Below are 14,782 nucleotides of genomic sequence, written 5' to 3' on the forward strand. Positions count from 1 at the left end.
CTTCTCTCTTTCACAAAAACAAAGAAAATCTTCAATAAAATAAAATGTACTCTTTATGGAAGAAAAAAGAATAATCGCACATAATTCCAATGCCCACTCCCCGGAGACAGTCATCTTTGAGTTTTCATGAATATCTGTTCATATCTACGTAGAGATACATTTACATATGGAAGGACACAGGTTGGATGTCATTTTCTGGAGAAGCCTTTCCTGATCTCTTACCCCCATCTCATTCTAGATGAAGTTCTCTGTTATACCAATAAATAGTACGTGTACTTTTTCTTGATATTCCTTATTAAAGAATACATTATTTAGTTAATTACCATAGATGTTTCCTGCTATATATTTCCACCCTGAGATAAACTCAAGTGTCTGTCCTACTCATTATTGTATCCCTAGAATTTGAGTACCAGGGATATCACTGGATACCTACTCAACACATAGTTCTAGAATTAGCCAACTAATATTGAGGGTCTGTATGTGTGTGTACGGATATGTGCTTCTAAAGCCAGCCAGCAGCGACCTCAAACACTGTGTCAAGGGCAATCATGAAAGAATCACATGGACACAAAGAAGGCCGCTTTAGCTCTCACTGGGAACCACTGTGTTTTGTTGATTTGAGACTGAGTAGAGAGTCACACACCGGCACACATGTGTGCGCACACACGCGATCGATGAAAACAGATAGGAGGCAGAGGTTTCTGGCTGAACCGAGCCTGGTCTGGTCATCCATACTAAGTGCCAGTTGGGAACCTTCTCCTGGTAAGTCACCGCTCACCTAATGCCAGATCTCGTGCCGTGCTGGCTGTCAGTGAAAGCTCAGTAGGCTTCCAGTGAGGGTGTGACTAAGCATTCCTACAAATGACATTGCTCATGACTTAGGAATCTCTCCTAGGTATAAAAACTCAGTCTGCATTGTCAGCAGAAAGATGTGTGAATGTGCACAAATTTTGTCTTCTTGGAACCTCCATTTCTTCTTAAAATGGTATGGATAGGGCGCCCAGGTCTGCTTGAGATTCTCTCTCTCCCTCTGTCTCTCTTCCCACTCGTGTGCTCTCTCTTTCTCAGATAAATAAATAAATCTTTAAACAAAATGAAATAGGGTAATAACACCTGCCTCAAAGTTGGAGAATAAAATGCAGCAGCGAAAATAAAAGTAGAAAGGGTACTTGCATGGACCAGTGATAAGACTCCATACACGGAAGCAGGAGACCATCTCAAACCCCTGGGCCCCTGAGACCCTCCCCCCCATCCCATTCCCCACGGGAGACCATCTCAGTAAACTTCTCTATTCCAACACTGGCTCTCATTGCCAGGAAGGGAGCTATTCCTGTTGTCATCTGATTTCTGGATCTCTATCCAAAGCAAACTAGCTCTGGGATCTACAAGTCTGACAGCATTATATATGTACCCTCCTCTGACGCTGAAGATAGTGGAAAGCCTTTGAGATCGCTACTCTCAGACAGTAACTTGCCGCTACTGAATCTGCTCTTTGGGCTGTGATGGGATTAAAACCTGCACCTTCACTGGAATGTTTGTAGTCCTGAGCAGTACACTTCAGTGAGCGAATATACCATATTTATAAAACCATACAAGCAGGAGCGCCTGAATGGCTCCGTGGGTTAGGCCTCTGCCTTCCGCTCAGGTCATGATCTCAGGGTCCTGGGATCGAGCCCTGCATTGGGCTCTCTGCTCAGCAGGAAGCCTGCTTCCTCTCTCTCTCTGCCTCCTGTTCTGCCTACGTGTGATCTCTCTCTGTGTCAAATAAGTAAATAAAATCTTTGAAAAAACCATATAAGCATATAAAACCACATGTTGTATGAATGACATGGAATAGTTTTAAACCCTCAGAGGCAGAAAACAGAGTGGTGGTATCCAGAGGCTGGAGGGAAGGGAGAGTGAAGTAGGGGCTTCTGAACTGGTGCAGGGTTTTCCTGGGAGTAGCAAAATGTTTTGGAACAAGGAGGTGGCTGGTTGCACAACGCGCAATACGGAGTACGCCGCGCCACTGAGTTGTATATTTCAAAACGGGTCATTTTATGCGTTGTGAATTTCACCTCAATTAAAAACAACAGGTGGTGGAGAGAAGGAAGGGACTTTCCAAATCCAAGTTGTTAAGAAAATCCTTTCTCGGGGGAAAAATGAGTAAGGTATGATGCACAGGAAAAGCCAAGAGCTGGAGGAGGAGTGGAGAGAATGCCCCAGAGCAGAGTACAACGTACACAACACAGACTGGGCAGGATGGGTGTAGACCGTGCCGCGCTGAGTGCCCTTCCCGCCCAGATTCAGGGTTCTGCCAATCCCACAAACGGTCTTCAAGGGCCCTCCAAAGGGCAATCAAGCCCACGGATTGCTTCTTGCTTCCTGGTGCTGGAATCTCAGCTCTACCCCGGCAGAGTCCTGGGCTATTGCATTGACCTTCTCGTGGGAAGCCTGGAATGATGCTGGCTCAGAAATAGTAGTTGTTCAGTCAATAGCTGTTGAAACAAAATCCCCTAGTTGTGTGTGAGCCCCTTCTTTTCTCCACCAGTGTGAAGTCTGAACACAGTCCTTTGCTAACAGTCCTGTCCTCTCTTGCCTAAGAGGAGAGTAGAAAGAGTCACCTCCTTGAGCTCTGGTTACAGAACCCGAGCTGTTTCTCCGCCGGCTGCGGCCAAGGGACCAGACTGCGTCTCTCGCCAGCTTCTTCACACTTTGAATCAGACCTTCTCTGCTGGGGCCATAGTACAGTAGGGGTGCACCCTCCAAGGAGGGGGGGAGCCTGGGTCTTTGCTTAGAAATTGTGAAAACCTTGCTGGTACTGGTCCGAAGTCCTGGTGGTCTTCCATAGCCACAGGGACAGAACATGCCAGGTTCGTGCAACTTCTTTGCTAAACTTCTTGCCTGCTTCTGCAGGGTGAGTGAAGCCGTGATTCAGCCATGACCAGTAGGCACTCGGTCATTTATTTGGAAGCAAGAAGGAACCTGTGGGGGTCCAAAGGCAGAGCTCAAAACAATTCTATTGGGTCTGCCAAATCCTATGACCCAAACACACCAATAAATGGGGTAAAACTTCTAGAGTTACTCTGAAGGCTGTCCCAGGTCTGTTAATCATCAGAGAAATATTTCAAATACTGGCTATGAACCTAGGAGAATAAACAAAATAGAGATTTCTGTCCTCATTCATTAATTTGTGTGCCGTGGAGACTTTGTGGGAATTTTAAGTACAATAGAAAATCATAAATGCCATTATAAGGGAAGCTAAGAATAACTTCTGTGCCTTAGACTTTCTCCTCCCATTGGAGCCTATTTTCAAAGGACAGTTCCTTGCCTTGTGGTCCTTCGGCATCACAGTTATTGAAAGTAGTTGGTAGTGTGCGAATTCCCAGACCCAACCCTGGACTTTACTGAAATATCTCTAGGAGCGGAACCTGCAAATAGGCATTTAAAAATGTTCCTCGGGTCATTCTTATGCACATTAATAGTTAAGATGTATTTTCTACTTATTCTACATAATTATCAGAAGGGCAGGTGAAATGTGTCTTCATTTTGTAGATAAGAAAAGGGAAACTCAAGAGATGTTCAATCCAAGGCAATACAGTTAATTTGTGGCAGGGCTAAAATTTGAACCTGGATTTGCTTGATTTCAGATCTCATCTTTGACTTGCCCCACGCTGGCAAAAAAAAAAAAAAAAAAAAAAAAAGGTGGGGGAGGGGGCAATCAAACTATGAAACCACTGGGATATATTTCCACAGGGTTAACAAATCCCTGAGATTTGGGTATCTCTGGGATAACTGGGCCACAGAGGCCCAGTTAGGACTGGAGAAACAGTGCCATCTGGTGGCCATTTTGGAGAGACGTGAACGGGGCGGGGCGGGGAGGGGGGGGAATTGATTTTTTTTTTTTTTTTCTAATTGAGCAGGGGACTGAACTTTTGGGACTTCGTCAAGATCAAAAGTTTCTGCACAGCAAAAGAAACAGTCAACAAAACAAAGAGGCAACCCACGGAATGGGAGAAGATATTTGCAAATGACAGTACAGACAAAAGGCTGATATCCAGGATCTATGAAGAACTTCTCAAACTCAACACACACAAAACAGATAATCATGTCAAAAAATGGGCAGAAGACATGAACAGACACTTCTTCAATGAAGACATACAAATGGCTATCAGACACATGAAAAAATGTTCATCATCACTAGCCATCAGGGAGATTCAAATTAAAACCACATTGAGATACCACCTAACACCAGTTAGAATGGCCAAAATTAGCAAGACAGGAAACAACGTGTGTTGGAGAGGATGTGGAGAAAGGGAAACCCTCTTACACTGTTGGTGGGAATGCAAGTTAGTGCAGCCACTTTGGAGAACAGTGTGGAGATTCCTGAAGAAATTAAGAATAGAGCTTCCCTATGACCCTGCAATTGCACTGCTGGGTATTTACCCCAAAGATACAGATGTAGTGAAAAGAAGGGCCATCTGTACCCCAATGTTTATTGCAGCAATGGCTACGGTCGCCAAACTGCGGAAAGAACCAAGATGCCCTTCAACAGACGAATGGATAAGGAAGATGTGGTCCATATACACGATGGAGTATTATGCCTCCATCAGAAAGGATGAATACCCAACTTTTGTAGCAACATGGACGGGACTGGAAGAGATTATGCTGAGCGAAATAAGTCAAGCAGAGAGAGTCAAGTATCATATGGTCTCACTTATTTGTGGAGCATAACAAATAACACGGAGGACATGGGGAGATGGAGAGGAGAGGGAGTTGAGGGAAATTGGAAGGGGAGATGAACCATAAAGAGACTATGGACTCTGAAAAACAACCAGAGGGTTTTGAAGGGGTGGGGGGGGGGTGGGAGGTTGGGGGAACAGGTGGTGGGTAATAGGGAGGGCACGTACTTGCATGGAGCACTGGGTGTGGTGCCAAAACAATGAATTCTGTTACGCTGAAAAGAAATTAATTTAAAAAATGAAAAATAAATAAATAAATTGAGCAGGGGATCATTTCCTCTTGCTCACCTTGGTGCACCTTTCATGGATGGATTTGGGTTAAGCTGGCCTTACTCATTTGGAAGACCTGCTGACTGGTGTTTTGTGCTTTGGTTTTGTGACCGAGAACTTTTCTTCTCCTAGCTGAAGTTAATTTACTCATACAGGGCAGGACACTGCAAGGTCTTTAGGGCTATGTAAAAATCAGTAGATCCAAGGGATCCTAGTGAAATACTTTCTGGAGCCAACATACCCTACTCTATATCTCTAGAAGCTTAGTCTTCATTAAAAAAAATTTTGTTCAGAAGTGGTTTGGGTTTGTTGTGTCTGTTTTGTTTTTGTTTTTGTTTTTACCATCGTTACAAAATCTTTTTGACAAAACCAGCATGTCATCTGAGTGTTAAGGAAGAGGACCTCTAACCCCCACCTCCAGGAGAACATGGAGATGAGGCGCCCCTCTGCCCCCCTCCACTCCCAGCGTACAGACCTCTGCAACTTCCACGGAAGTCCCTATAGGGAGCTGTCATGTGGACCACAGAACTATCCAGACAATCCCCAAAGCAGCCAGGGTTATCTGGCCAGGTAAACGAAACAATTTACCTCCAAGATAACACAAAATCTGCTTAAGCCACCCCAGGCAGCTGTGCAAATTCTCAGTCCTCATTTCTGGAAATCTTCACATGTGCTTATCTGGCTTCAGATGGTGAACTTGAAACCTGCAGGGACCTCCCTTGCTCCCCCCCACCCCGCCCTTGCCCTCCACCAGCCCTGAGCTCAGCAGCCCTGCTCACCCCTCTGCCTCCCACTGCTCTTACTCATTGCTGCCACAGGAACCTTTCACATCCTCTTCCTTCCTCCAGATCTCACTTCCAAGGTCATTTTCCTGACCTCACACTCGAGGTCACGCCCTCCTGTCCTGCTGCCCTTCGTCCTTTTCTTCCAACAGTATCTGTCAAAGTTGCACTTGGCCATCTAACTGTGGTTCCCTCTCAGTCATGTCTGCCCCTAGACAGAAGCCCCCAGGAAGTATCCGTGTTTGTAAGCCAGAGCCTCACACGGTGCCTGGCACACAGGAGGAGAGCGGGAAGCATTGACAGACTGCCCCCTCCCTCCCTCCCTGAGCATGCAAGCGAGGCCCATCCTGCCCCAACAGCCTCATCCTTACCCCCTCAGATCCCATGTCCCAAGCTGTGTTTCTGTGAGATTGTTTGGTGCTGGAGATCGCAAAGTTGATGCCTAGGCCCTATTGCCCTAAAACCCCAACTTCAAGGGCGAGGAGAGGTCAGACACACTTGGAGTCCTGGCAAGATCGTGAAAGATGGCGATTTTGCTTCACAACTCCTTGCTGATTTCTTGAGAATATTCTGACTCTTAATGATTGCAACTTTGGATGAGTTCATGCAACTTTTAAACCATCCTCTCCTTCATCTGTAAATTTGGCATAACAGAACGATGGCGGGCAGGGAGGAGGAGACAGGGCTCAGCCATCTACCAAGGAAGGGCTCTGTGTCCAAGCAGTTTGACAGGTGGCTGCCCCCAGCTGCTGAAGGAGGGCCAGCCTGGGGCGCAGCTGCTGTGCGGTGCACGCGGGCTTTGGCTGCCTGTCCGTGACCGCCTGCGGGGGTCTCACGCTAGACCCTACCCACTCCTCGCGGGATGTCTCCATGCCCAGAGCAAGCTGCCCATGGGCGGCTTCCGAAACCGGCAGGAGGGTGAGCCAGTGGCGTGCACCTTCCAGACCCCGTTAAGGGCCTGGCATCAATCAGGACACCCCCTGGTGGGGACTTCTGTATCGGGAGGGAGGGCCCCCCAAAAGGGAAGGATGTGCAGAAGCACAGATCGAAGGGGGTCAGGGGCTACAACCCGTGGAGGTCTAGGCCACCACGCAGGGCAGGCCCCCAGCTCACCGGAGATGGGGGAAGCGCCCGCAAATGAGCAGCAACCAGCCTCTAGGGGGAAAGTCCCTCCCCTCTGGGCTTATCTCGGAGTCTTCGGCCCTGGATCTCCAGCTTTTGAAAGTGGCCTGGATAGGGAAGTTGTTTTCCTCTCAAGAAGGCTGTGTACTCATAATTTTCCCCCCGGGCCAGAGTGAAAAGACCAAGCAGGAGACCAGATTGATGGGCCCAACCCACGGGCCACCACATTCTGTGGGAGGGAATCTCCCAGGGGGGCGGCAGGGTTTTTCCACCTCTTGTCATAACCCGCTCTGCTCCGGGGGTAGGTGCCGAGAACGGCCCCCAGCTGTGGGTGGCGACAGCCGGCAAAGGGCCTACGGGGAAGCAGCAGGAGGCCCGCTGCCCCTGAGCAGACTCCCACTCCATTCTGGCCACGTGTCCTTTGAAGGAGAGCACCTCGGCCCCACTTTCTCCCGGATGCCAGCTGCAGTGGCTGTGTGCAAGTGACCAATCTCGTGCATTTTAACTTTTTTTTCCCCCCTGTAATATCAAGATTCCGGTTTCATGCTTTTGTATATGTGAGTCCCAAGACTCTCCTTCCTGCATCATGTTCTGAGGAGGACAGCGAGCTCGGTCTACACTCAGCTCTACACATTGATCAGCAGGGGTGGGGGGTGGAAGGGTGGGGGAGGGCAACTATTTGGAGAGCAGAGCCTAGGGAAAGGTCCCATTTTTGCAGGTGAGAGCTGGCGCGTCGGCCATAGCGTCCTCGAGAGCAATCCGCCTGCAGGGTCCTGGGAAATTAGGTTGCTCCCTGACTGGATCTCCTTCTACTGGGAGACTGGAAATTGGTCTGAAGAGGAACAGGTGGCGTAGGAAGGCAAGGAGGGTCTGAACCAGGTGAAAGTTCAGAGGAGAAGCCAGGATTAGCTGAGGCTTGTCTATACTACTAGAAGATTCTTGTTCTGGACTTCTAATCCCAAGGCACGGGACTCATTTTCCATACCAGATCTGTCCTAAACAGGATTGAGCTGGACCTACCATGCACAACAGGGCGTGTGTGTGTGTGTGTGTGTGTGTGTGTGTTTAAAAATGAGTGGGTACCGTTAGGTGTAAGAATAATATCTCTGTATCCATTTTGAGCTGCCCAGGGGTGGCGGTATGAAGCAAAGGCTAACTTTTTGCACGTTTATAAATTCTGGGCTTTTCTTGCTGGCTTCCAGGGAGACCATAAGCCGTGGCTTCTTCGTGGTGCCCAGAGCCTGTGTCCTGCCCTACTGTGGCAGCGATGAGTGTCCCGGGAAGCTAAAGGAGATGCACTGTGAGATCCCCACAAAGCACCCTCACTCCCAGGGTACCGCCTCCACAGTGCCCATGTTCTAGGGCTCTGTCTCCTTGCACTTTCCCGTCGAGTCTTTTTCTTTCTTTTCTTTCTTTCTTTTTTTTTAAATTATTTATTTATTGGAGAGATAGGGAGAGAACACAAGCAGGGGAGGGGGCAGAGGGAGAGAGAGAGAGAGAGAGAGCATCCCAAGCAGACTCCCCACTGAACGCAGAGCCTGATGTGGGGCTCAATCCCAGGACCCTGAGATCATGACCTGAGCTAAAACCAAGAGTTGGACCCTTAACCGACTGAGCCCCCCCGGTGGCAACCCGCCCCCACCAAGCTTTTAGTTCAAGGTTAAGTAAGTCAAATAGGAACGTAAGTGTGAATGCCCGTAGTAACTAAATATCTTCACATTGCTATGCAACACTCATATTTTAGCAAAGCAAACGATAACATTTGTATCTTAAGAAAGCACAATACCTCAAAGTGGTAGAATGCTGTGCCACCCAAGTGGGTGTTATATATTTTTAAATATTAAAAAGATATTTTTATATTTATTAATATGGAACAGCATCCATAACCCATCATTGAATAACAACCAGACTGTAAGCATAGTCGGTAAGTCACTTTTATTTAACCCTGTGTGTGTGTAGATATCCATAGATTCATGGGAGTGGTTACCTCTGGTTGGTGGGATCAGGTTACCTTGCACTTTCTTCCTTACTCTTACCTGTATTACTTGAATTTTCTAAGTGACTATACTGGCTTCAAAATTAAGGGGAAAAAACAATGAATGCATTTGCGGCCTTGTACTTCACAATCATAATTACAAAAGAAAACAAAAAATCCACACTTTTGCTTTTTAGGGATTGACTGGTTCTCTAATTTGCGTGGTCATTTGTGCAGCAAATTTTTCATAAATCCTCACATGTGGGAGATTGACCAGACAGAACTACTACCCTCCTGCTTTTATGGTGATAAGCTGTGTAACTGTGTGTCAGTTTCAATGAGAGTGATCACGGTAAAAGCAGATTCCATGCCGGCGTGAGCCAGGCGCTGTACTGGGCTCTTTTCGCAGTGGTCTCCCGTCCACTCTACAAAAGGGGAGGAAGCATACCAGCCCCGATAAGCGGCGGGGGGCCAAGCTCTGAGAATGGCAGAATCAAAAAGGCATCTTGAGCCCGACATCCCGGGGAGGGCTTCATCAGACACGTGGCCTTCATCAAAGCCTCAAAAGAGTGTGACTTTGACCTTCAAAGATGGAAGAGAGAATCCTGCCTCCAAAGCGGTCTAAGAAGAGGTGCACAGGAGGGGCAGACATTCGATCTGGTGCTAGACAGCTGAGTTTCTTAACTTTGCTGGAGAGGCTTTTCAGATGTGATCGGCCGGGCTGGGATCAAGCTGAGGAGGACCCAGGTGCCAGGTTTTGGAGATAGGTCTGAAGTTCCTGCCATCTAGGGGTACCTGTCTGGCTTGGAAGGAAGAGCTGGTGACTCTCGATGTCGGGGTCATGAGTTCAAGCCCCATGTTGGGTGCAGACATTATTTAAATAAATAAAACTTTTTTTAAAAAAAGTTCCTGCCATCGAGAGAGGGAGGTGTACACTCAGACACCACAGAGGGCAGTGGGCATGGGAGGATGCCACAGAGGACAAGAAATCCTCGGCTGCTACTTGCTCGTTGGCAAGCACAGGTCTCCCGCGCCGAGGGCTCTGCTGTCCGGTCGCCCTAGCTGCAGACTCAGGGAGCTGGGATGAGAAGGGAGGCACCTTCTTTTACCAGTACCCACTGCCCTGGTCGTATTCCTTGACTGCCTCCCAGTGGCCACTTGGCAGTCTTCTGCGGCAGACGTGTTTTCTACTCTAAAGCGGTGGTGCCAAGAATCCCAGGGCTGGCAGCCAAGTCCTGGCTTTGTGTGACAGCCAAGGCACGGCCAAACATCACTAGCTTTGCGTGTGGTCTCCTGGAGCGTCCATGTCGGGGCCCCGTGGCGACCTTACTGATGCACCGGTGCTGGCGGGGCCCGTGGAACCCTGGAGCTTGAGGTCCGTATAGAAGAGCTCCGTTCAGCACTTACCAGTGCTGGACACCGGTCTGTGCACTCCGGGTGCGGTAAGCTCACTCCAGAGTGGTGGATCCGCTTCTCCTCCTAGAGGTGAGGACACGTGGGCCAAGGAAGGTTAACAGGCTTGTCCAAGGGGGCCCGGTCCCAAACGCAGGAATGGCAGAGATCCAAATGCCCTGTTTTCAGAGCCTGCTCTCGTAAGCCCGACTAGATGGGTCTGTTCCTGTCCCAAAGGACTGACAGATGCATACATATCGCAGCAAGTCAGATATTTGGGGGCACCTTCTGGGGTGGCCGGGGACGTCCTGAAGGCAGTCACTGTGACTTTAGGAGACGTGAGGCTGTAGGGGAGTTGGTGACCTCCCCTTGGTGGAGCTAGCATTTTCCCTGGAGCTTTGAGTAGGGGAGGAATTTGGCGAGACGTTTCTCGGAGGCAGGGCATAGGACAGGATGTTAACTGAGCGATGCTGTGAGAACGGGGTGGGGCGTTGGCGGGGTGTTGTGCAGACAGTGGGAGATGAGGCTGGAAGGACATAAGAGGAGGGAAGCATCTCGAAGGGCCTTGGATACATGTGATAACATAATGACATGATCTTTTTTATTTTTTTAAGAAAAATGTCTCCCTATAGAGTGAGTGATCAGCCATTCATATAATTTTTCTACCAAAATGCAGTTATAAACCAACACAACTGACTAGATAGATATTTATGCCTTCTTTCACTGAGTCAGTCAAAAATAGTGATTGAATGCATACCTACTCTGTGTCGATCGTGATTTCTGCCCTCAGGTGCCCTGTGGGCTGGCAAGGAAGAGACAAATGGCTGTCTAGAGAGCATCATTTGCGAATACCTCCGAGGCGCAGGGGTCAGACAGCGTCCCAGTGGAATTCCATAGCAGGTGGCATTTAAAGCTGAGACCTGAGGAGTAAACCGAAAGTAGGGGGACAAAATGGGAAAGAAGCAGAAAGGCAAAAACCCAGAGGCAAAGATGAACAGCAGCTCTGAGGAACAATAGATGGTCTGGCCTGGTTGAGGCTTTAGACTGGAGAGGGAAAGGTGTTAGGGAGGGTGCTAGAAAGGCACACTTGTCCACATCGCATAGTAATCGCACCCCGAGTGTAGACTACTCGAGAAACAATGGGAGTCGTGGAGGATTTTGAGCCGGGAAGTGATATAATCGGATTGTGGTGGCTGCTGTTTGGAGCATGGATTTGTAAGGGCAAGAGTGAAAGCGAGACCCTTCAGGAAGGTGTTGCAATAATTCAAGGAAAGAGGGCGGCTAGGGAAAGGGCTGGGGTGGGGGGTGTTCTGCCATTCAAGATGAATGTACAAAGTTCAAAAATGCATGAGGAAAATCACACAGGAAAAGCCAAACCACAAGACCAGCATGGATATCAGCACAGTTAAAGTGGAAATACCAAAGGACTCCTGAAAAGGACTTTGAAATGATGATGTGTAAGATCCCGAAGACATGAATGGTGTGCTAAGATCTGCTCAACTATAACGCATGGTCCGTGAAGAAAAGCAGAAATGAACAAGTACAACGGGAAATGTGAAACCATCAGAAATATTCAGAATGAAAAAACAGAGGCAACAAAATACATACTTCAGTGGGTAGAATATTCTAGAATAACTGAGTACAAAAAAAAAAAAAGTTAACTGGGAAAGAGTAGTGAGGAATTCCCCAAAATGCAACCTAGAGAGACAACTGTATTAAGAAGTAAAAATAAAAATGGAGAGATAGGGACGCCTGGGTGGCTCAGTTGGTTAAACGACTGCCTTCGGCTCGGGTCATGATCCCAGCGTCCTGGATCGGGTCCCACATCAGACTCCGTGCTCGGCGGGGAGCCTGCTTCTCTCTCTGTCTCTGCCTGCCACTCTGTCTGCCTGTGCTCGCTCTCGCTCTCTCTCTCTGACAAATAAATAAATAAAAATCTTAAAAAAAAATGGAGAGATAGGAAGAATAACTCAAGAAACTTTGGCAGATAATGGTAGGAGTTTCAGAAGAAACCCTTCTGAAGGAGAAAAGAGCTAGGAATTTTCTAGAAATCATGAAACATTTCAGACCTCTCTCTCTCTCATGGAAGATTTCCCCCACGTGAAAGTAAGTCCTCACCAAAGCTCGTCACAGTGAGACTGAACAATGCCAAGGACAGGGCAGGGGAAGCTTTGAAAGTTCTCAGAGTTAGAGAAACAATGATTGCCTATGGAGGAGGGATATTTAGACCCACAGCAAACATCTCTTCAGCAGCCATAGATGTAAGAAGACAGTGGATTAGTATTTTCCAAGTGCTGAGGGAAAACTGCAAATCCGCTAGTATAAATTTCTATAACCAGACAAATCACCACTTGGCAGGGCGGGTGGAAAATTCTCCAGATTGCGTTGACTATATGCCTTATCCAGACAGTTGTACAGAACGTGATGGTTCAACAGCAAAGAAGCATCTGATGCAATCAGACACGAGCGAACTCCACGCACATGGCAGATAGTCACCCAGTAAGCAAGGCTAGCCCTACAATCTGACCTCTCCTTCTAAAAGACCTGTTCTCTGCAGCACGTGACTGACACTCGTACCCAGGATGCCCACCCCAGAGAGGACCAGACCAGGTTCACCCGGATGAGGGTGATTTGGAACCGAGGGATCATGTCAGACTCGGAAACATGGCTCCCGTGATTGTGGACGTGTGAGCAGTCACGCTGGGTTGAGACCCTGGGACAAAGAGCCCTCACACCAACACCAAGGACCTTTCCCGCTTCCCCCTCTCTCCCAAAGGAACCCAGAGCTCTTGGCTGGGACTCACTGAGTGGACACGTGATGCTCTCTAACTGGACTTCACCTTGCAAAGGGAGGCTTCCGCTTCTGGTCATGAAGGCTAATAAGGATCAGACTTGCCCTTCTGCTGTCTGTCTACAACTAGAAAACTGGACAACAGGTGGCCCCAAGTCTGATGGGGAGAGCCCTTTGAGAGCTCAGAATTTCTGTCCAGGAGCACTCTCCACCCCTGGAGGACACCGAAAGCAGAACACAGTCATCTCCTTGAGTTGAGGAGCAGAGACTGGAGCTCAGGAGGCTGCTGGCTGGCCTGACGGTATCGGGCGCTGGAAAAAAGGGAGCTACGCAGAAACAAGAGCTCCAGAGTTCTGTACCATGGTTCTTTGGAGTCTTAGGCTAATCACTGCGTGCACAGGAGGGGTTAAGTCTCCAAAAGCTGGGAAAAGACCAAGTACTGGGCACTGTAAATAGCATAATTCCTAAAATCCTCATTCCATAGGGATGGGAGACCTCAGCGTTCAGGTCAATCAAAACAAAAACGGAGAGACCTTGACACACAGACCCAGGAGGTAGCAGGGCTGGACCAGCCAGGGGGTCAAGGGCTTTTCAACCAGCCCTCACAGAGATATAACATGAGCTATCTAATACAAGAGCACTAGCCATAGGTAGCTATGGAACCCTCGAAATGGTTGACTTGTCCAAACTGAGATGTGCCTTTTTGTATAAATAAGACACACACCAGATTTGGAAGGCTTTTGTATGAAAAAAATGGGTGCAAGCTACCTCATTAGTACTTTTATAATGGTTACGCCTTCAAATGAGAATGCTTCAGGAATAACAGGTTAAATAGAATTTATTATTAAAATTAAATTTGGGGCAACTGGGTGGCTCAGTCAGTTAAGCAACTGACTTCAGCTCAGGTCATGATCTCGGGGTCCTGGGATCGAGCCCCAGGATAGGCTCCCCACTCAGCAGGGGGCCAGATTGTCCTTCTCCCTCTGCCCTTGCCCCTGCTAATGCTCTTTCTCTCTCTCAAATAAATAAATAAAATCTTTTTAAAATTTTAAATTAAAAGAGGGAGGAGTGCCTGGGTGGCTCAGTGGGTTGGGCCTCTGCTTTCGGCTCAGGTCATGGTCTCAGGGTCCTGGGATCGAGTCCTGAATGGGGCTCTCTGCTCATCAGGGAGCCTGCTTCCCCCCCACTCTCTGCCTACTGCTCTGCCTACTTGTGATCTCTGTCTGTCAAATAAATAAATAAAATCTTTTAAAAGAGAGAGAGAGAGGAAGAGAGAAAGAAAGAGAGGTAGTCCAGTGGTCACAATGGAAAGTATGCAGGAAAGAACATTTTTCAAAATTCCCATTTAGCTTTCTTACCAATAAAACCTGCCCTTTGAAATAGTGACTTTCTTATGCACATTCACGGTCCAACATATAATCCTCTTGTAATGTATCCCGCCGCGACAAGTAATTATGTGCCATTTGGGAGAGGTGTTCTTGGCAGGAACAGCCAATGGAGGGGATTACATAACTACTGAGAGGACTTTACAAAAGAGGTACTTTCTGAGAGACCCAAGAGAGAATTCGAGATTCATAAACAGTTTATATTAAGCTGTCGTTAGAGAACAGGGAAACAAAAACAAAAAGCAAGGCCCCACCAGAAAAGACATAATAATCATAAATGTCTGAAACGTGATTTTAATTAAATATTTTACATTTCCAAACATAAGGAAAAAATATCTTCCAAC

This window comes from Meles meles, chromosome 13, assembly GCF_922984935.1.
Source record: "Meles meles chromosome 13, mMelMel3.1 paternal haplotype, whole genome shotgun sequence".
Lineage (NCBI taxonomy): Eukaryota > Metazoa > Chordata > Mammalia > Carnivora > Mustelidae > Meles > Meles meles.